The 24,636-nt window shown below is 43.9% G+C and overlaps 1 pseudogene; it reads right to left on the reverse strand.

Moving 5' to 3' along the window:
• Positions 1–3,787: 3,787 nt before the first annotated feature.
• On the reverse strand, positions 3,788–6,293 carry LOC123411631 (annotated as a pseudogene).
• Between the last annotated feature and the right edge of the window lie 18,343 nt (positions 6,294–24,636).

The raw sequence follows: 24,636 nt of genomic DNA on the forward strand, positions 1-24,636 counted from the left end.
GAAAAGTAGAAAACCCGGAGAAAACAAGAACTTACACTTGACACTAGGTCAATAGGTTAGTGCTCAAAAATAATAAAAATTGGTAAATTATTACCCAAAAAGTATCCTAGAATGATAATATAACAGCATGGAACAATCTCACGAAACAATTTCAATAGCAGTGCATATAGAGGTAATTTCAATGCTAGGCCATATCCGAGTAACATCTCTAATAGTTATGGAAACTCTTATGGTAACTTTTATGGAAATCCTTCTACCAATAATAATAAGTTAACCTCTGATCTTGAGAACACCATTAAAGAATTCATTCGTTCTCAAAAAGTTTTCAATACTATGGTAGAGGAAAAGTTGCATAAAGTTGATGATATGACTAGGAACATCTCTTATTTACTAATTGCAGGCACCATACGAGACACCACGTTAATTCTTAAAATTAACAAATTAACCATTGGATTAATATATGATATGATTTGTAGCCCTTGGATGAAATGTGACCCGCTCTCCTTGCTCTCCTTTACAACGTACTCCTTAAGGGAGTCCTCTCTAGGTGTTTGTCAAAAAAGTCCTCCTTTGCAACGTACTACTCGAGGGACTCCTCCTTCATTGATCTCTTCAAGAAAACAAAACGAAATGTGGTCATAGTCTCCTTCTAGATTTGGCCTCCTTGCGTTCGCCACCGCATGCCAACATCAAGTCGTGTGGAGACCTTTAGGTAACACATCCGCCTAGGAGCCTCCTGTCCAGCAATTCTTCGATTTAATATTCCAACCATGTATAAAGTAATATTAGGTAAAGGTACGGTCCAATCAATGTTGTCCAGCTCGTGCCTCCAACTCTCTTTTTTAAGCGTTGAATCAGACTAGTACAAATGCTCGTGCGTTGCACCGGACAAAAAAATCTTAAGGCTTTTCTACTAAACAAAAAATTCATTAGAATTTTGAAAAATAAAAATAGAAAAACAAGCATAGACAACAAAGAAGATGCACTAATTCTCTCTTTTTTCTTCCATGGAAGAAACTACACTAACATTAAATTGAACTCTTCGAACTTCATCTTGCTTTCACAGAAAAGCCCCAAAAGATAAAGAAGAAATAGTCCAACATTTAAAAAGTCTGTAAATATATTAGTTGGATGAGAATAAACATATGAAGCAACAATGATCAATAATAAACAAATAGGTGGGGAATGAATTATTCCTACTTTATTCGCTGAGGTGCACCACTATGACTTTGCAACATAGAAGTAAGCACAGTTATTGGTTTGAACCCATGCTAGATGTAATGATTTTACTAATAACACATCATTTTCTCAGTTTTAAATTCATATTGTGATCACTTACACACTACTGGACAATTCGTTCAGACTTCTGACTCGACTGGACTCTGCGGCTTTCTTCCACCCCATAGTCCATCCTAACATAGCCAGTGAAAGAGCTACTTGTTTCATACATAATGTCCGTAGCTAGTGTCGCCTCAGCCTGAACAACCCAACCGAGCCAAAAGAAATCCGAGACAGACTCTTCTTCATGCTTGAGGAAGTATTTCTAGAAAAAATCATGTTCTTCTCTTTAGTAGAAGATGTTTCAAGTTTGTGCTGTACAAAATCACTCCTGAATTGATCCGAAATCCAGAAAGAGAATCATATCAGTATCCCACATAAACACATCAATTATACTCTAAATATAAGAAGTAATAATACCTGAACTCGACCACATGACATCCAGCAGCTCAAAAGATCAGGTCTTATTGGTCTTGAAACAAACATGGTTACCCCGCACATTGGTGTTCTCCTCGTGCATTTTTCCCGAAGGGGACAAGGGATAATGAGAGTAATTAATTCTAACTGTTATTAGGATTTCAGATGGTACCGAGCAGAGTTACCTCCAAATCCTGACTATCAACGTCGTCGACACACTGACATGCTGACGATGCCATGGCAATTCAGAACCTGGCCTAGTGGCTTAAAATCTCTATTGTTCTTCAATATGTACATCTCAAATCAACTCTGGATCAACAAAACCATGGAAACATCAATAAGTTCTAAACTATGTTAGTGTGGAAATAACTAAGGAAAATTAATGGCCTAATTCAGGTCTTTCTAAATTATAATACAACTGTCTGATGTAAGAACACATATTCTAAGAAAATAAAGCACTAATTCTCGGCTCACGCATGATACATTTGCATGCTCAGATGGACTGGTTGCATTGGGGATAATTAAGCTCTCAATGCTAGAAAGTGATTCTTATATATTGCCGGTATCAATTTGAAGTAAATCAATTGTACGTAGGTTTTCGATACTGTCACCGTCAATTCTTAGGTTGCCAGTATTCATCACCGGTGGCAGCGAGGACGCTCAAGCTAAGGCTGAGGAACGACGGCGGTGCCTGCGTGTCCTCGTGGATGGCCAGGCTCAGCCGGCGGCGGCGGTGCCAGAGGCCTGGAAAAGCATCACCGACAGCGCGTGGTCCGTGAGGATGGCCCTGTTCTCGCAGTGCCGCCCAAGCAGTGTGTCCATCTTGAGCCCCACGATGGCACTGTCGTGCTGCCGTGCTTGGTCCCGTGCCCCAAGCAAGCATGTCGGCCACCTTAACGGCCTCCGCCGAGACGCCTTGGCCCATTCTTCATTCCTGCGCTCGGGCGGTGCAAACGCACACCCGCCATGACGGCTCGGCCCATTCTTGGGATCGGGCGGCGCAGACGCCCGCCATGACGCATCACCCTTTCATTGGCTCTTGCATCGTGGACGTCGGCGGCGGCGACCCACCTCTGGCCAGCGGAGCGGCCGCATGTGGATAAGGTGCTGACCGCAGGGAGGGGTGTTTCTGTAAAAGCAAAACGTCTTTTCCACTTAAATTTGTAGTGCGGGTTGAATACACAAAACTTCTGGGGCTTCTATGCAAAAATGTCATGACGGACGACAGAAGCACTACGTGCTTTATTATTAGGGAGAGATTAGAGAGAGATAATGAGCAACTTACACATAGAAAATATTTGATGGTAGGTAATTTCGTAATGTAGAAAAATAGTAGGATCCATTATGTACGGTCTTATACTCAGCTATAGGAGACTAAAATTGAAGGGTCCAAGTACTTTGGTCAACTCATTATTTGACAACATGCAGGCTCATACTTTAACTCTATCACAGAATACCCAGAACAACTATTGTGAAGGTCCTTAAAATCGAATAGAAGCAAAGAGTTTCAATTCACCTAACCTAATGTACATGGTCTATGTAATGGAAAAATTGTGCTTCTTGTTATGTGGTGTGCATCGGAGGTTGGCTAGAAAAGGAAGATAAACGATAAACATTATTTCTAGCAGAAAATAATTGAACGGAAGTAAACACTTCCTTAGATGTAAACAAAAGTAAACTCTGAACACTAAGAAGAAAAAATAGACTGAAGTTCTGGCCATGCATTATTTATGAAAATAAACTTCAAATTCTTGAGTGTGTGAGACAAAGGACATAGTGTAAAGTAAAATCTCTAATAGTAGATGAACATCCAGCCAAATCAGATAGCCATGACATCTTTTTGTAAAAATTGAACAGTCCAAACAAACAATGTCAAGCTACTTCTACCACGAACGGAGGAAGTATATTTCTTAATAAGAATACTAACATGTATGTGATGATATCCTGATTAAAAACCTAAATGAAAGCAAAGTCCCTCAAAAGAACATATCAAGAAAAGAACTATATCCACGAAGAGGAGATCAGGCGTATACCGAAGCACACCATCAACTAAAGCAAAAAAATGCACTTGCACCACATAAGAGCATATTCACTATTGCATGAGATGAGGGGAGGGGAACCAAGAGTCTAGTAAGAACTCCATGGTATAGCCATGATAACTACGAATGCATATGGATCGAAGGCTGGATCTGCCCAGTTCGCGCAGCGAGGATACCAAGTTATCCACAAAAGTGTCTTTGTTACTGTGTGTACTGACAATTGACCAGCGTAGCCCAAGGATTTTCAGTTTGGTCAGACTGCCCAGCTCCAGCAAACAAGATGCCATGCTGTGCCGGTTGACTTTGATATCTGATAGCTCCTGCACAGATTGCAGATTCCCAATCCCTTCAGGTAATTCCAAATTACTGACGCGCAAACTTGTCAAATGTTGCAGCTGAACAATGCTTTTGCGCATTTTCGTGATCTTTGTCCAACCCATATCCAGAGTCCTCAAATGTTGTAGTTCTCCTAACTGCTCAGGGAGTGGAGAAATACTTCTAACGTGGAGTCGCAAATACCTCAACTGGAAAAGCTTCCTTAGATGCTCAAAACAGTTGCTCTCCATCTCCTCGCCATTCTCAATATCAAGTACTCGCAGAACACGAAACTTCGAAAGAGAAGGCATCTTTTCAGCATACCCGACAATATTGAGCGAGCGGCAATGAGAAATGATCGTTGTTGATGGAAGCATGGTGTGCTCTTGGGCATAATAATTGATAGATAGCCTACGGATCTTATGCCGAAGGACTAATATCTCATTTTGGTTACCAGAGAAGGTGGCAAAGTTTTCTTCAATTGACTTAGATGCAAGGAGATCCAGAATCATATCATGCACTCGGCATGAAACGACTTCACCGTCATATTGGATTTTTCCTCGCTCAAGCATACTTCTATTGATAAGATCATTAAATTAACACTCTCCTATTTCCTCCAAATCTCGTCCACCATCTGTATCAATGAATCCTTCAGCGATCCACCTCCTTATCAATCGATCCATCTCAATCTCATAGTCCTCCGGAAATATACTCAGATACAATAAATGTGTCTTCAAATGGTGAGGAAGATCATCATAGCTAAGAGATAGTATCCTTCTCATCTCTTCTACACCAGGGTCCTTTCCCAGTGTCGAACCGATCGAATTATACACCCACTTCCATTCTTCATTTGTGCTATCTTTATTAGCCAATAAACTTGCTATTGTAAGAATCGCTAATGGTGAACCACCACATTTTTTAATATTTTCGAGGAGATTTCTTCCAATTGAGGAGGACATATATTCGTTTAAAAAATAAACCCTTAGAGTTCGCTGTCGTCAGAGGCATTATTTCATAGACACGATCATGGTGCCGAGAGCAACATGACTTGGCTATATCAATACTACGTGTTGTCGTCATTATTCTGCTTCCCAGATCATTCAGAAACAAAGAACATTTGATAATCTTCCATGCTTGAGTACTTCGTATATCATCAATAACAACTAAGTATCTGCAAAGTGCATGTTTTGCAAATCTCATGAATAAGGAAAATATGTGAACAAATAAATAAAATGGCATGTTTCCTTGTCGTCAAATGTTAGTAAATCATGAGAATGATATAAGGCTTCAAGTTTCTTGAAATTCACTATTTATGGGGATAGAATCATTTCTCTTCTATATATTATTATTACAGACAGCCATTATCCCCTTCTCCAATGGTTTGGCCACACCACAAAAAGTTGAATTTATGATAGGGGGTTACGATATTTAAAGGAAGTCTTTTGAGCCCTTTAGATAGATAACCTCATGAACTGTGAATCAAAGCACTATTCACAATTGCATATATATGCTTAAAATGAAACAAAATCATCTATATTTAATTTAATTTAACAACAATAGACTATAGTAGAATGGCTAGGGTACTAAATAAGCATCAATGCTGAAGAAAAAATGATGCAGTACCAACAGCCAACTAATGCAAAGTTGGTGAATGTACCTCTTGTTGTTTAAAACTTCTCTGATTGCGTCAATGAGTTTTCCCTCGTCCTATACACTTGTGATAGGAAGCTCTTGCTGGAAGACTTGAGAGAGTATATTTCTTAAGATCTTATTCACATCTGGTTGTTGTGACAAGCAAACAAAAGCTCGACACTGGAACTGGCCTTCCAGTTTACGGTACCCCTCATTGGCAAGATTAGTTTTACCGAGACCCCCAGGACCCACAATAGATAACACCTTTTTCTGCTGCAGTGATGCACCCATCCCCTCCATTAGGCACTTGATGAGCTCGTCTCTTGGCTTGTCAATACCGACAAGCCCATCAGGCTCAGCATAGAGTGAAGGCAAACGAGGGTCGATGGCCCTGGAGATGCTAGGCTCAAAGGTGCGCTCATCAAGCTTATACCTCATACATCGCTTGCTTGCGTCTTCAACACGTGTCTTGAGCCCCTGGATTTTGCTGGATATTTGATGGCGCGCCCTCAGCGCCTTGAGCTGCTGGACCACACTTTGCACAAGCCCTGCTACCTGGAATGGACGAAGTATATTTCTTAATAAGAATACTAACATGTATGTGATAAAATCCTGATTAAAAAACTAAATGAAAGCAAAGTCCCTCAAAAGAACAAATCAAGAAAAGAACTATATCTAGAAAGAGGAGATCAGGCGTATACCGAAGCACACCATCAGCTAAAGCAAAAAAAATGCACTTGCACCTCATAAGCGCATATTCACTAAATGAATAAGTATCTAGCTACATGCTCATGCCAAGGACTCACATTCAATAGTTCAAGAACCAAAGAAAATCCTAAACAGATCAAGTGATTCGAGCAAGAACCACGGGGTTGTTGCATGGGATTATGTAATTAGACTAATAATCAAGGAAAATAGCCCAAGAAAATCCTAAACAGATCAAGTGATACGAGCAAGAACCACGGGGTTGTTGCATGGGATTATATAATTAGACTAATAATCAAGGAAAATATCCCAAGAAAGGGGCCTCACAGGGAACGTCGTTCGATGTAGAAGCATGCCCCAGCTGATCCACCCCCATTGTGCAGCCAGGAGAAGAAAAATCCAGACACAAACCTGAATCCGGGTAGCAGAGCCGTCGCCGGAGAAGCAACACGTAGCCGCGCTGCCTACTCTCCCTTCTCTTTTCACCATCCACCTTGTCCTTTATTCCCAGGAGGTCGAGCAGCCATGGCCATGGAGCGCTGCCGTCGACGGCCTCCATTACCCGTCGTCGTGATGGATCCCGCCTGATCCGCCTCGTGCTGACGTCCGCCACTTCCTGCCGTCCCCCGCCTCCCGAAGCCCTTCCATCGTCGTCTTGCGTCGTCCTGATCGGATCGGGAGCGCCGCCGCTCGATGTGCAGCTGAACGCGCACAGAGGGCCTCCACTAGCCGCGGTGGATCCCGACCTGATCCGCCACTTCCCGTCGTCCCCTGCCTCCCAGAGCCCTTCCATCGTTGTCCTGCATCGTGCCGATCGGATCGGGAGCGTCGCCGCTCGATGTGCAGCCGAACGCGCATAGAGGGTTGACGAAAATAAACTAAAACAATTTTTTCTTCTATCACCGAGGACTGCGGGTTGAATATCCGAAAGTACAAGGGCTTATCTGTAAAAGCGCCATGACGACGGACGATAGAAGCGGTCGACGCTTTATTATTATTATTATTATTATTATATATATATAGGGAGAGATAGTAAAATCTAGCATGAGTTGATGAATCTCTCGCACGGTTGAGTAGGCTGACTTGCATCTGCTGAGCAAATAAACTACAACAACTGCATGTGCTAATGTTCATCTTTTTCGCACCTTGGTTGAGATATATCAATCTCCTTTGATTCTCTTTTTTGTTGCTTTAAGTCGGCTGTAATTGGGCAAGGTTTGATGCACTGACGTTCATGCTTTTCTTCCCATATGCTCGCAGTCTCTCTTTGGTAAGCTCCCATCCACTCCAACTCCTTGGAGCTTGGTGCCGGCCCCAGGTAGCCCTCCATTAATAATCAATCCGAAATCTGCACCATGCCGAAACATCATGCTTCCGTGCAGCAGAAGTCGACAATCGGCATATATGCAAGACCACTGCTGGATGATATCCATAGCTTGACTATAAGAGTAGGCTCCCTTATAGCAAGTAAGTCAAGTCATCCACCTTTCATATTTCAAATCAGGCAATCAGATTTGAATTTTTGTGGTATAGTACTGGCATCCGATCTTTTTTTGATTCTTCGAGTGCTGTAGCAAGCATTTTTTTCCAATTCCTAATTTGCATATAGGAGGAAGAAGATAAATTCAAAAGTTTACACTCGAAACACACCTTCATCTATACACGCTAGCTTTGTTACATCATTTTATTGAATAGACGTAATAGCAGATAGCAGTTTTTAAATACATATATTGTTAGATAAAACGAGATCAACGAGACACAAGAGACACGGATTTTTACGTGGAAACCCTTGCGGGAGAAAACCACGGACGCACGAAGGCGCAATCACTATGAGGGTGGAGTATTACAAGCACGAGACGACAGGCCGTCTTTAGGTGCGACTACATGGAGTATATATGGGGGGCAATACATAAGAGTCCTTGGAGGACAAGTAAACGAGTTGTACTCGTACGCGCCGGTACCAACGCAAAGGCCCACACCGATTGTACTACGTCTAGTCCAATACGGTAGAATTTGGATCATAATTTAACAATCTCCACCTTGAGCCAAATTCCCTCCAGTAGTCGAAGAAAGTGAATAACTCCATCCAAATCAGCTTAAACACCTCGTGCGTCAAAGTCCATAGAACTAGTGAGAAATACCAACTAAGCCTGAGCAAAGCTCAAACTTATTGGTAGGAACTGGCTTTGTCATCATATCAGCTGGATTATCATGAGTACTTATCTTGCATACGTTCAAATCACCTTTAGCAACAACATCTCGAACATAGTGAAATCTAACATCAATGTGTTTTGTTCTCTCGTGATACATTGGATTCTTTGTAAGATATATAGCACTTTGACTGTCAGAAAATATGGTAGGGCAAGATGAATCTCCACAAAGCTCAGTGTACAAACCTCTCAACCAGATAGCTTCTTTGCATGCCTCAGAAATAGCCATATACTCGGCATCAGTAGTGGAACAAGCCACAATAGACTGCAAAGTTGCTCTCCAACTCACAGCACAACCACCAATGGTGAAAACATAACCTGTGAGTGATCTTCTCTTATCCAAATCACCAGCAAAATCAGAATCAACAAAACCAACAAGTCCATCTCTAGTTTTTCCAAACTGTAAATAAGCATTAGAAGTACCTCGCAGGTATGTGAAAATCCACTGAACTGCATTCCAATGCTCTTTTCCAGGATTAGCCATGTATCTACTAACAACACTCAGTGCATAAGATAAATCCGGACGAGAACAAACCATGGCATACATAAGTGAACCAACTGCACTCGAATAGGGAACTCTAGACATGTACTCAATATCTGCATCTGACTCAGGACATAAGGCTGATGATAATTTGAAGTGTGCAGCTAACGGAGTACTTACTGGCTTGGCATTATGCATATTAAAACGACGAAGAACTTTATCAATATATCCCTTCTGACTGAGATATAATTTTCCAGATGGTCTATCTCTGGATATTTCCATGCCAAGTATTTTCTTTGCTGCACCCAAATCCTTCATCTCAAATTCATTACTCAATTGCTTCTTTAGTTCATCAATCTCTGACATGCTCTTTGCAGCAATTAACATATCATCAACATAAAGGAGCAAATAAATAGTTGAACCATTGACAGTTTTCAAGTAAACACAACTATCATAATTAGACCGTTTGAAACCTTGAGAGAGCATAAAGGTGTCAAATCTCTTGTACCACTGTCGAGGGGATTGCTTCAATCCATAAAGAGATTTCTTTAACTTACAGACAAGCTTTTCTTTTCCAGGAATAACAAAACCTTCAAGTTGTTCCATATAAATATCCTCTTCCAATTCTCCATGTAAGAATGCAGTTTTAACATCCAATTGTTCAAGCTCAGAATCATTCATGGCAACAATACTAAGTAAAGTGCGAATAGAGCTATGCTTCACAACAGGAGAAAAGACTTCGTTATAGTCAATACCTGGAATTTGGCTATAACCTTTAGCAACTAACCTTGCTTTATATCTTGTCTCATCATTGGGAGAAATACCTTCTTTTATCTTGAAAACCCACTTACAACGAATAGGTTTCTTCTCTCTAGGTAATCTTACCAAATCCCAAGTGCCATTCTTTTCAAGTGATTCCATCTCATCATGCATAGCAGTCATCCACTTATTACTATCACCAGAAATAATAGCCTCGGAATATGAAGAAGGCTCAGCATTACCTTCAATTTCTTCTGCAACAGATAAAGCAAAAGAAACAATATTGCACTCCTCAATTAACCTCTCAGGTGCATTAATACCCCGCCTAACTCTGTCACGTGCGAGATTCCAACTGGGTGGAACAATAGGCTGATTTGGTGTGACATGTTCATCATCAAAGACGGGTTCATCATGTGCATCAGCATTTTCCTTATCAGAAGTATCACCTGAATCAATAACATGCTGCACCTGAACAGTAGGCTGCTGAATAGTAGACTGCTGTTCACTCTCAATTGGAACATTATTAGATGCAACATCATGTAACATAGCAGATTCATTAAAGATAATGCTCCTGCTAATAACAATCTTTTGTGTTTCAGGTTTCCATAATTTAAAACCTTTAACACCAGATTTGTAACCAAGAAAGATGCACTTAACAGCCCTAGGCTCCAACTTCCCATTATCAACATGAGCATAAGAAGTGCAACCAAAAACTCTCAACTGTGAATAATCAGCAGGTGAACCAGACCATACCTCAATTGGAGTTTTCTTATTAAAAGGAATAGATGGTGAACGGTTGATGAGATAACAAGCAGTGGAAGCGGCCTCAGCCCAAAAACGCCTATGCAAACCTGCATTGGACAACATGCAACGGGCTCTGGAAATAATGGTCCTGTTCATACGCTCAGCAACACCGTTTTGTTGAGGAGTATAAGGAACGGTGTGGTGTCTGACAATGCCTTCAGACTTGCAATAATTCCCAAATTGCTTAGAACAGAATTCCATACCATTATCAGTGCGAAGTATTTTTACCTTCTTTTCAGTTTGTCTCTCAATCATAATCTTCCACTCCTTAAAAGCTGAGAAAGCTTGCCATTTATGCTTCAAGAAATAAGGCCAAACCTTTCTCGAATAATCATCAATAATAGTCAACATGTAACGAGCACCACCTAATGACCTTTTGCGAGATGGTCCCCATAAATCAGAATGCACATAATCAAGAATACCTTCAGTTGTATGAGTCGAAGTGTTGAACTTCACCCTCTTGTGCTTGCCGAAGATACAATGCTCACAAAATTTCAATTTACCAGTTTGGTATCCTTTAAGAAGACCTCTCTTATTTAACTCTGCCAAACCAAGTTCACTCATATGTCCAAGACGCATATGCCAAAGGTTAGAAGCATCACAACCAGAATTCTTTGAAATAACTGGAGTAGCGTTACCTGAAACGGTAGAACCTCGAAGGTAATAAAGACCATTGGTCGAACTTAAGTCACCTTTCATCACAATGAGAGAACCTTTGGTGACCTTCAAAACGCTATCTCCACCTGAATACTTGTACCCCTTTGCATCAAGGGCACTCACAGAGATAAGATTTCGCTTCATCTTCGGAATATACCGAACATCTGTCAAAGTTCTGATTGTGCCATCAAACATCTTGATTCGAATGGAACCAATGCCTTCAATCTTGCATGGTGAATTATCAAAACCCAAAACGGAACCAGCAACAGTAGTAGAATCAAAAGTAGTAAACCAATCTCTATGCGGGCACATATGAAAAGTACACGCAGTGTCAAGTACCCACTCATCATTGGTCTCAGCACATCCAGCAATAACAACAAGAGCATCATCGGAACTTTCATCACGAGCAACATTAGCAGAATTTTCACCTTGTTTGTTACCTTTCGGTTTGTATGTGCCATTCCTCTTTTCCTTGTTCTGCAACTTGAAACATTCTGAGATGTCATGCCCGTCTCTCTTGCAATACCTGCAAGACTGCTTCTTGTCTCTAGATTGCGACCGGCCCCTCTGGCCGTTCTTACTTTTGCCACGGTTTCCATTATGTGAGCTCTTCTCCTTTGTCCTGCCACGAACAGATAATCCCTCGGCTTGGGATGAACTCGAACCATCATGAGGCACCATTAATTTCATCTTCTCCTTAGAGTTCAAAGCTTCATAAACTTCATTAAGCGTGAGAGTATCACGACTGTATAATATGGTGTCTCGAAAATTGGTATAAGAACTTGGCAGCGAACAAAGTAACATTAAAGCAGTATCTTCTTCATCATACGTAACCTCCATTGCAGCTAGATCGGATATGATCTCTTTAAATTCTGAAATATGATTCAAAACGTTACCTTCCTCGGGTAACCTGTGCATGAATAATTTTTGCTTCAGATGCATCTTGCTGGTGAGATCTTTAGTCATGCAAATCCCTTCCAGCTTTAACCATAGAGCGGCGGCAGTTTTCTCGCTCAAAACTTCCTGCAAAATATTATTATGCAAATGGAGTTGAATTTGTGACAAAGCCTTACGATCCCTTCTTTTCTCCTCAGCAGTCGAATCCTCAATTCTATTCTTTCCAAAACTATCCAGTGCATCATCATAGTCGGCCTGCGCCAACAACGCCCGCATCTTGACTTGCCATAGGGTAAACCTTGTGTCACGGTCCAGCAGCGGAAGATCGTACTTCATGGATGCCATGAGTAGATAAATCTGTGTACACAAAGTAGTAGAAGCCGGTAGAAAATTCTTGACAGAATTAATATGCGGAACAAAGAAACTAGAAACAATAGCACCTGGTAGCTTCGGTTGTGGATGTAGCAATTGGAGAGAAAAAGACAAATCTGAACTAGTAGCTCAGCTTGATCTTCACGTGAGAGAAATAAATCAGTTCTAGATTCCGATGGATTTGATCTCGAACGACTGCCTCGGTGCACAGGGAACAGCGACGGCTCTCGCCACTTGCGATTTGACGCAACGGCGCAGCGGTAACTTGTAGGCGGCGCAGCAGCGGAATTTAATTTCCTGTCTAACTCGGCTTCTCGCAGCAACGATCCAGCAGCTTCCGGCTGTAGCGCGCCTCGATACGAATTTGTATGCGTGCGTACGAACAGAGCTCCTGTCGGTCTCGGCTTCGTACAGCGGCAACAGAAATCAATCCGGCTTCAGATCGGCGGGTCGCCCGACGCGGCGGCTGCGTGGAAAACCCTAACTCTCTCGGCTCAGACGAATCTCGTATCTGTAGAACCTCAGCTCTGATACCACTTGTTAGATAAAACGAGATCAACGAGACACAAGAGACACGGATTTTTACGTGGAAACCCTTGCGGGAGAAAACCACGGACGCACGAAGGCGCAATCACTATGAGGGTGGAGTATTACAAGCACGAGACGACAGGCCGTCTTTAGGTGCGACTACATGGAGTATATATGAGGGGCAATACATAAGAGTCCTTGGAGGACAAGTAAACGAGTTGTACTCGTACGCGTCGGTACCAACGCAAAGGCCCACACCGATTGTACTACGTCTAGTCCAATACGGTAGAATTTGGATCATAATTTAACATATATAATTGCACATTAAATGCCACTGTATCATATAATAACCTATAATCCATTCTAAAGTTTTCACCGGTGCTATATACGTATGCTTAATGGGCTGCAAATTATGCTCCATTATGTGGACATAATAAATGGTAAGTAAGAAATAAAACATGAGAAAAAATGTCTTTCGCCCAATCAATTTCCCCCTCCTCAATCTAGCGAGGCTATGGACGATTTTGGTCCGGCAGCCATGCTCATATCCTGAACTTCTTCTAATTGATTCTTTGAGAAGCTGTAGCTCCCTGTAACTCTTTGCGCGATCTCTCATCATCAGGCAGCAGCAACATATGTGCAGCCACATGTCAAAAGCAGATCCATGACTCAATTACAATTTCACATCCATGTCTAGCAAAACCTAATGTTGCATGGCTGCAGTCCAGGGTCGTTTTGTGGAATCTGAGGGATCATATGGAATTATGGTTTCAAGCGAATTAGAGTCATCCATCATTGGTGACACAAGTTTGCCCACTCCAAGGCCATTTGTGTTTGAGAATTTTCCCCACGTTAAATTCATCAGAAAACTTTGGATAAACCAGCTTCAGTTTTTTTTGTCTTATGGACTAGGAGCTCAAGTTGCTTGGTCACGAGATCTGAAATGCTTGATTTTCCTCTACTTCGTTTCCATTTTAAAAAGCGTGGAGGTTGTGTAGAACAAGTAAACGAAGGCATATACTTTTCCTTTGATTAGTTTTGTTGCTTGGTATTGGCATCATTAAATTTCTTTTGTGATACATTTCAGTGCTAAAGAAAACATAATTTCTCTTCGGATAGCTGCATGTGTACATATGTGGTGGAGGAAATCAACAATTTCTAGTAAAAAAACGTTTTTGCAGTCCAACTTTGTATTTGCTTCATCTATTATTGAAAATAATAATATATGCAAGGGGGTAGCAGTTTTGAGATGTTTGTGTGTTAAATCCATTGTAGGCTTTCCATGTGTGCTTTATTCATAATGTTAGTGGGCTGCAATTTTATGATGTACGATGCACATAAAGTCATTGGTTATCAAAAGTATTATCTAATTAATATTTTGTATTTTGCAAAGGATGTGCCAAGTCGAACTCACTACTTCTTTTACCTTTTTTTTTGAGAATCCATTACTTCTTTTAGAAGTGCACATAGATTGCTAATACAGGTCGGTCATGTTTTGCGACTTTTCCTTCTTCTCCTGATGTTCCACGGTACTACATGCGAAGGATCAAGTCCTTATAAAGTTATACATGTGTAAATGTCTTTAATGATATACCTTTTACTGGGGTTTTCTATATAATGATGTATCAAGTGTTATAGTACTGGCATTAGATCTTTTTTAGGTTCTTCGAGTGTTCTAGTAAACATTTTTTTTCAATTCATAATTTGCATATAGCAGGAGAAGATGAATTCAGCAGTTTGGTTCTTCGAGTGTTGTGGCAAATATTTTTTGGTTTTTCGATTGTTGTAGCAAACCTTTTTTTGGTTCTTCGAGTGTTCAAGATATTGCTCACATTTATTTATTTGATAATTAATGTTTGGGCGATGGAATGGCTTTGTAGCATATCATTTCCCCATAACTTACTTTTGCCCACGCACAAATTCCTAAATATAGTTGGTTTCAGATTTCGATACTTTCATTCATTTGAATCAAGTTCAACAGGATAAGACAAACACATGAGTAGTACTTCATTCCAAAAGATTATAGTCGACTCCTTCTTTCATGCAACCGTTTGTATGTGTTATGTATTTTGAATAAATCATGCCATTACTAATGTCAAACGAATGTTTGTTTTAAATTCATGGACCTAAAAATTAAAATACGTCATTTTAGTAGTATGGGGAATTTATTAAACAAGAAATACATTAATATGTTTCACATAAATTTTGAAACTTTCTACGTTCCTTCCCTGCTAGCCCGTGCAATCGCATGGGTTGATGACTACTGAGTATAATTGCTCTTGATGTGGAAACATGTCGGTGTACTAAGAAATGGGGTCCTTAGTGGTAACGCCCAAGATGCGATTCTATCCTCATTTAGACACGAGGGCGTCGATAGGGATAGAAGCACATCTCGTCGTTTCGCAAGAATGGATATCGTTACAAGTACATGTACTGAAAAGATGAGATATATGGAATTGGCTTACACTCGCCACATGGTACATCAGAGTCACATCGGTACAATACATAAACATCATGAAGAAGAGTAGGGTCCGACTACGGACGAAAACAAACGAGAAAAGAACGACATCCATCCGTGCTATCCCAGGCTGCCGGCTTGGAACCCATCCTAGATCGATGAAGAAGAAGAAGAAGCAACTCCAAATAAACAATAAACGCGCTCGCGTCAAGTAACCTTTACCTGTACCTGCAACTGGTGTTGTAGTAATCTGTGAGCCACAGGGGACTCAACAATCTCATTTCCAAAGGTATCAAGACTAGCAAAGCTTAATAGATGAGGTATCGTTAAGTGGTGAGGATCAGCAAGCGACTAAGAATTATATGATGTGGCTAACTTACGAGTACAAGAAATAAGAGGGGGGAAGATCTACCCATAATGGACGTGAACTACTGTTGATCAAATGAATGATCGTGAGACATAACCCCACCGTGTCCTCGATCGGAGAAGGAGCTCACGAAAGAGACAGTCACGGTTGCGCACTCAGTTGGCATCTTTTAATTAAGTTAACTTCAAGTTATCTAGTACCAGTGTTATACAAAGTTTCCACGTTGCCACATAACCGCGGGCACGGCTTTCCGAAAATATTTAACCCTGCAGCGGTGCTCCAACTAGTCCATCACAAATTACCACAAGCCGCATAGAAATCCTCGATCACGAAGCTCGCTCTCGTTGGACTCCTTAGTGGAAAACCTGAACTCTGAGATTACCCAAAGCTTCACCGGAATCCCGATGCACAAGATATGTCGAAAAGGTAAAACTACTCGAGGAAGGCCGCCCGACGTGTCGATGATCCTGATAAGAGCCGCGTATCTCTTTCTCAGGACACGACAGATGAGCTAGACATCAGGATCGCTAAACCCTGGGTGACCAGGGGCGCCGGACATCGTTCAGGTTGGACCAACACTCATGCGGAGCACTGGCCCGGTGGTTGATTAATTATCCTCGGGGTTCGGAAAGTCCCTATTTAACTATTAGGTTATTAGGCAAATGTAGTACCAAATCTAAAACGAATTATGGAACATAACACCGGTAGCCATAATCTAAAACGAATTATGGAACATAACACCAGACCAGCTTTAATCTAAAACGAATTATCAAGGGGGTCCCCATAACAACCCCGATCGTGTTAGGAGCGCTCAATTATGGAACATAACATCGGTAGCCGAAACTAAGGGGGCAAAGGTGGAACAAAACACCAGGCTAGAAAGGCCGAGCCTTCCACCTTTTACCAGTATATTGGTGCATTAAATTAAATAGCATTAATATGGTGATATAACAAGGAACCCATGTTGTCACATGGAAGCAACTGCACTTGCAACTAGAAACGCTAACACATGGTTAAGCAAGCGGTAACATAGCCAATCAGTGGTTTGCTAGGTCGTGAACAGGTTGAAGGTTTTTATGGCAATGTTGAGAGGCTGATATTTAACAGGTGATAGTCAACGATACATAGCGACAGAAACGATAATACTAGCATGGCAAAGATATTAATGGTATCTGGGGAAATGGTCATCTTGCCTGAGATCCCGCTTGGAAGAAGAATGACTCCGTGAAGCAGACGAACCGATGTAGTCGAACGGGTCCTCACATTCCGATACGCTTGCGGAACTCTATCGAGACGAAGGAAACCATAAATAAGAATCATCACACGATATTCACCACATGGTGAACGACACATATGATGCATGACCGGTTACAGTTATGCAGGGTATGGCATGGCAATTCACAAGAATCAAACACTACACATTAAGTGAAGTTCAATATGCAAAGAGTTGCATATTGACGAAACTCCATATACGAATAATTAAGTTCACTCTTGCTTAGGTACACGACAATATTAAATGTTGTTACACATGGCAAGAGGTGAAGCACAAATTAATCTACCAATCTAGGCATCTTAAATGAGGTCAGAAACGACATATAGCGTCTCCGAAACGACCCCACGCATTAAATTCTAAATCTTTCTAGATTTGTCCTAATCACATTTTATGTTTGTTAAACGGCAAAAAAAATGGGTTCAGGTGAAACTACATGTCGTTCTGGTCCACTTACATATATGGCACATCTCCAATGGAGCTACGGTTAAATAACTACGACCTAAACCGTTTATATCACATCGACACGCAAACCAATGCAAACCACACACTAAAGGGTTTTTAAAGAAAGTATGAGAGCTGGAAAATATTAATCTACACGAAATTCTACACGTTTCATATATCTACGGTTAAAAGATCCGTGCAACATCGGATATTATGCCATGGATGCAACATTCATGCAATTTATTTAAACACTGGCGAGAAGGACATAAAGCATCTGTCGCCACGGCGAACGAAAGGGAACCATGGCGGCAAAACGGAAACGATGCCACAGCAACATTCCTATCCCGATAACTCAGCGAGATATCGGTGCCAACGAAGTGGAAGCGTGTGCGTGTCATGTCAAGAATGATGGGGTGATCCCGGTTACCGGGTACCCATGTGTCGGGGCACGGCAAAAGAGGGACAATGTGCAACGGGCAACTTATCATGCAAGCATACGAATCAACTCATACATCACATGCATTCGGTCCACGGACATCGTTTCAACGGTTACACCTTTGAAGCGTGTGTTCGGGGCGGATCAAGTTGTTGCGGTGTAGATGTACAAGGGACGTCGTGGAAGTAGTGATACTTGCGATCTTGCCGATGGCAGTCGTACCCTTGGTGTAATGGTACACGGGTCTTCGGCGACGGTAGTGGTACACGCGGTCTTGGCGAATCCAAAGGGGAACTCGGTGTGGCGGCGACCAAAATAAAACTACAATCTCTCGGTTCGACCGCATATCCCCGGGCAACATGCTCAACTAGCAACAAGGACCAGCTTCAACCGAAGGCAGCCAAGAGCCATGATAGCAGACGCGACAACAACTGCACATAGCTACAGCAAAGCAGGCTACATCAATGAGACAGTTCGTGGGCAGCCATCTGAAACACAGCAACAGAAGGTGGTCGGGGTGGAACTCCGGCGCTCGTGTTGGGAAAGAGAGGATCCCCATGTCCAATTCGACGGTGAGCTCCATGGGCGGCTGCTCTCCAGGACGGCCATGGTGGCTCGGGCCCTATCCGGTCATTGGGAGCTTCGGCAGAGCAGCGGTCACAGCAGGATCCGGTCGACGACATGCAGAAGAGGAGGCGGCTGCGAGCACTGGTCTGACTCGGGGGCCCATGCGCTAGCGAGCGGGCGCTGGATGGCAATGGCGGTAGCGGCTTGCGATGCTACACACGCCGACAGGCACATGGTCGGCCGGACCCGAAGACACAGGGCTTCGGTGATAACGGCGAGGGCGGCGGCTGAACGGAGGGTGACGCGGATCAGGCCATGGAGCTCCGGTAGCTACAAGCATGGGCGGGCTTGGACGGGGTCGACCGGCGACGGGAGCGCGGCGGCTGGGGCTCCGGCAGCGGTGGGATCGGTTGGAGGCGGTGTAGCATGACAGGGCATGCGGGATCTGACTCGGGAAGAGGAGGGATGGGATCGAGGCGAGCCCCCTTAGCGCTGGGAGAGCGAGGAAGGGAACGAGACGAGAGAGACCGAGAGGAGATCGAGGATCGAGGCCGTACCTCGTTCTCTCGTCAGGTGGCGGCGCTAGGTGGGGAACGGGCTCCTCGCGCTAGGGTTAGGAGGGAAATGGGCCAAGAATCCCACTGGCCATCCCTCTCCTCGCTGAGAAAACACAAAAGCTGGTTTTTAAATAAACCAAAACGGCTTTTGAATTTGAAACCAAGGTAGAAAAAGAGGTAAAGAATAAAACTGAAAAAATAAAACTAGGCTTCTAAAATCTTGTGCCAATTATAAAAATAATATTGGGCATTTTTTTATAAGAGTAAAAATTTAATGTCTTTTTAAATAAAAACTCTATTTTGAAATAAAACAAAAGGAGAATAAAAATAAAACCTAGAGGGTTGCCCTAGTTTATAATAAGAATATTTTTAAAAGGGAAGGAACATTTTTATTTAGGCCAAACCGGAAGCTAGTATTGCCTCAAAATAATTAGGAGAGGGGAGAAGAGTTTGCACGTGGCTAGGGTTTTGGCTCAGATCTTGAGGAGAGGAGGTTAGGGGTCCAGATTAGGCATGGGAGGCACATATTTATAAGCAAACGGGGCTAGGGTTAGCAGAATTTCTCCCCGGTTTCAACCATGCGATCGGAATCGAACGGTCTTGCACGCGGGGACGGGTTAAGTGGCCGTGTAGAGTAGGCTAGCCGGAGATGAGAGGGAAAACGGAACCCGGCAATGTAATTTTAAAACACCGAAAAACGTCCGACGATAGACCGAATACGGTGCCGCTACGGTCGACCGTTTCGGTACCAGACGGACTCCGATTGGACGAAATTTGGCAGGCGGCCTACCTATAATATATTAAGACCGCACACCAAGTTCCAACCCAAATAGAGAAATTTTTAAACATAATTTTAAAACAGGGATTTGACGATGCCGCGGGCGCGTGCGTGTGTGGTCGGGCTCAGAACGGGGAACGACGAACACGGAGAGAACCGACAACTAACAACGGATGCAAGTTTTGAAAACTGGCGGCAATGGGATGCTTATGCAATGCTGATGATGCGCATGATGCGATGATGATGTGACAAATAAAAATAGACACATGACGAAAACGGAATAAGGGGGGGGGATCTTCTGGAACGTCGGCATCGGGCTATCACATTAGTACCCCAGACTTAGGCACGAGGAGCCACGGCCCCCTGGCCGGTAACTCCTTGTCGGACTCACTTCGATCCCCAAGGAAAGCAAAGAACAAGGCGGAGGCGGGGCGGCAAGACCATCACCAGACTCTGCAGCCATACGCACACGGCGTCGGCAAGATCCCAGCCCGCCAAGACATCGCTCCACCTCAGCAGGGGGCTGATTGTCTACATCAGGCGAGGTGTCGAACATGCATGTGGGCACGAGGAGCTGGCAGCAGGTGCATTCAAGCCACAATGACACGCGTCCCACGGTGTGCTAGAAGAATACAAGGTAGCTAGGTGGACGACACAGAGAGAGAGGCAATCCTTGCCGGGGAACGTCGTCAGCACGCCACCTCACGATGCATTCAATGCGCATGTTCTAGTCCATCACAGAGTTATTTCCCACTACATATCCTGACAACCAGTTCCCGTCAATGCAATACGCACTATACACCCAGTAAAAAAACAGTTATAGACACTGTGGTAACCCCTTATCCTATAGAAGGAGGTCCATGGCTACCTTGAGAAGGGTTGATGCTCTGTTCAATTTCATGCATAGCTGCACCTCTGGAGCATCCTTGTTGGGTTGTTGTGCTCCTGTACTTCAACCAATCTAATCAACCAACACAAACAAAACATATGGTTTAATATCTCGAGCGACCCAAACCTGTATAAACCCTGGAGGGTGATTTGGTCAACTCATGCTTAACCATAAAGGGACATCCCAGGTCCCATATATCGTCGTTGCCCCCAAACATCTTTGGCGCGTAAGGTAGGGGGCGCTCCCGTGCGCGTTTCATCAACGACATTTCCTAGTTCGTTCATAAATGCCCATCGCAAAGACAAAGGGTGGCCTGATTGCCGCCCCTTCAATGTCCAAGCTTCCCATGCCTGATGCTATGGGCGAGAGAGATGGGGACGGGCAACATGCCCGTCCCACCGACGAACGCACCCACAATACCACACGAAGCTCCACGAATCATGGCCCGGACGCTGACGTCGTGCTAGCGCAGTACGCATCGGTGGCGGCCGGGCGCAACATCGCAACCTTGGTCGCGAGTGCAGAGGCGGCGGCTACGGCGAGATCAGCACCTCGGCCCGTGATATGACGACGCGGTGCGGCGCGCGGGAATCGCATGGCTAGGCTCAACCACCTCCCACAGGTGGGGACCTATGATGGACGACGGTGCGGGAGAGTGCTCCTTCAAGCACTGCCAGGAGTAAGAGCGCTACCTATACCTCACCCCGTCCGGTCCATAGAACTGCTGGGGAAGCCCTAGTGTAGGCCCAGTTGTTGCCGAACTTTTTGTATGCGCCAGAGATAATGGTGGAGTGGAGGGCTACCATACAGAGCCTGTTAAATTTCGCCCACAAGGACAAGCCAAACGCGGCGGGTTCCTCGCACGTGCGGCACGCGGCTCCTGTAGGGTCCACCATCGGGCTCGACACCAGCGGCGCACAAACTATGCAATTATCCCCATGACAGAATCAAATTACCCGCCGGACCGACCTCCAAGACCTGGTGTCTCAAACCCCGATGGACCCGTAGTTGAAACAAGATCAACGTAAAATATTGAAGGTCGGCACAAGGAGGACGTGCGCACCACAATCGAGAGGCAACGTGTTTGCACAGACCCAGTCGTCGATGAGCCCATGCTCGAGGCGCCTACCTTATGAGGTGGGATGCCCGACATTCACAGAGGTGGGATGCCCGACATTCACCGAGCTCTAGAAATTCCGATGGCCCTCATCCAGGGCCTTCAAGCCGGAGTTGTCGGACAAATACGACGACAACAACAGTCCATCAGAGTTCCTAGGCATCTACACCATCACGGTGGAGGCTGCCAGGGAACGAGATGAGAAGGTGCTAGCAAACTACTTCCCGTTGGAACTCAAGCCCAACATGAGGAGTTATCTGATGAATTTGCCGGAAGGGTCCATCTCCTCCTCAGCGGATCTATGCAACCAGTTCGTTGGGGCCTACCATGGGGCTACAAGCTCTCGGGATAGCCCACAAATCTGCAAGTCCTCCCCCAGCGAGACGGCGAGACCCTTTGCAAGTATATCCATAGGTTCAACCACGTGCCTCACAACATCCAGAAAAACCACCCTACTGCGGTGATCGCTTCGTTTCACAAATATGTACGCAGTTGTCACATCTGCGAGGAGATGAGCGTGAACAAGGTGCAGGACATCGCCGAGCTCTACACTCCAGCCGACAAGAGCCCACGGGCTGAAGAGGGAAGAAAGCTCCTCGGGAAGGACATTGGCATAGAGGTTGACTCTGACAATGACGAGAACGCGCTTGCCTCTTGAAGAAGGGACGCAAGCATAACAAGAAGTGCAAGGGAAAGGTAGTGATGGTTGTCGAGATCTCTGGCAAGCCTAACACCAACAAGAAGGTCAAATCCGAGGATTCCAGAAAAGCCGTTTCCGCCTGCTCTAGGGACAATGAGGCCGCGGCAGGCAAGAAGACCAGCAAGCCGTACTGCAAAATCCACCTCACCAAAGGCTACGACATCACCAAGGACCGAGATGGTGCTGGTGGATTGGATAAGAAGGGCCGCAACGGCCGAGGTGGCCGCCGCGGCAAGGCCAAAGAGTAGAAAGATAAGTATGCCAGAGGCCGAGATGACCAATCAGACAGTGATGATGATGAGGATGGAGATGAATCTGACAGACAGGAGTTCCAGAAGGCTTTAGATGCTATGGTCATTGAATATGGCACATCTTTGCACTCCTCCAATAGACAGCTCAAGTGTAACGCCCAAAATGCGATCCTATCCTTATTTTGGCACGAGGGCCTCGACAGGGATAGAAGCGCATCTCGTTGTTTTGTAAGAATGGATATCCTTAGTACATGTACTAAAGAGATGAGTATATGGGATTTGCTTACACTCGCCACAAAGCTACATCAAGATCACATCAATACAATAACATACTCGGGTTCCACCTACGAACTAAAACAAACGACAAAAGAATGAGGTCCATCCTTGCTATCAAAGGCTGCCGGCCTAGAACCCATCCTAGATCGAAGCAGAAGAAGAAGGAAACTCCAAATAGAACAATCATCGCGCTCACGTCAAAGTATCACTTTACCTGTACCTTCAACTATTGTTGTAGTAATCTATGTGCCACACGGACTCAACAATCTCATTTCCAAAGGTATCAAGACTAGCAAAGCTTAATGGGTGAGGTATCGTTAAGTGGTGAGGCTGCAGCAAGCGACTAACATTTATTTGAGTGGCTAACTTATTAGTAGAAGAATAAAAGGTGGGTGATCTATGCACAAATGGATGTGACTAATGATGATCAAATGAATGATCCTGAACACCTACTTACTTCAAAGATAACCCCACCTTGTCCTCTTCCGGATCCAGAGCTCCGAGAAGAGACATTCACGATTATGCACGCAGTAGGCAAGTTTTAGTTAAGTTTACTTAAAGTTATCTAGAACCGGATGTTAAACAAAGTTTCCAAGTTTGCGACATAACCGCGTGCAAGGCTATCCAAAAGATTTAACCCTGTAGGGCAACTCAAATTAGTCCATCACAAACTACCACACGCTGCGTCAGAAATGACCTCAACCACGAAAAACCAGTGATCTTCTCAAATTCCAGGTGGAAAATCTCAACCTCGAGATATCCCAAAGTATCCTCCGAATCCCTCGCACAAGACGCTCAAGAAAGGTAAAACAAGTCCAGCAAGGTCGCACGACGTGCTGACAATCCCGATAGGTGCCGTGTATCTCTTTCTTAGGGCACAAGGGATGGTAAAGCCTACGAGTAAAACCAAACCTCAAGTTCCCCCATGGTGGACCAGCAGTCTGCCCGTTTGGGACCAACACCATCAGCACTAGCCCCCCAGTATTATGTTGAATGACTACTCGGGTAGCGCTAATTCCATATGCGTTAATAACGGTGTTCAGTATTATTATGTTCAGAAAATACAGTACCAATGTTTGGCCTTGCCAGACAAGTTTTATCCCAAAACAAAAGTGAAGGGAGTCCCCATAACAACCCCAAGCTTGTTAGGAGCGCTCATTAATGGAACATAACACCGACAGCCGAAACTAAGGCGGCAAAGATGGAACAAAACACGATGTTAGAAGGCCAGGCCTTCCACCTTTTACCAAGTATATAGGTGCATTAAATTAAATTGCAATAATATGGTGATATAACAAGGAACCCACGTTTTCCCATGGAAGCAGCTGCACCTGCAACTAGCAACGCTATAAGAAGACTGAGCGAGCGGTAACATAGCCAAACCGTGATTTGCAGGTTTGTGGAAAGGTTAGAGGCTTTTCATGGCATTGTC

The sequence above is a fragment of the Hordeum vulgare genome, chromosome 7H (assembly GCF_904849725.1).
Source record: "Hordeum vulgare subsp. vulgare chromosome 7H, MorexV3_pseudomolecules_assembly, whole genome shotgun sequence".
Taxonomy (NCBI): Eukaryota; Viridiplantae; Streptophyta; class Magnoliopsida; order Poales; family Poaceae; genus Hordeum; species Hordeum vulgare.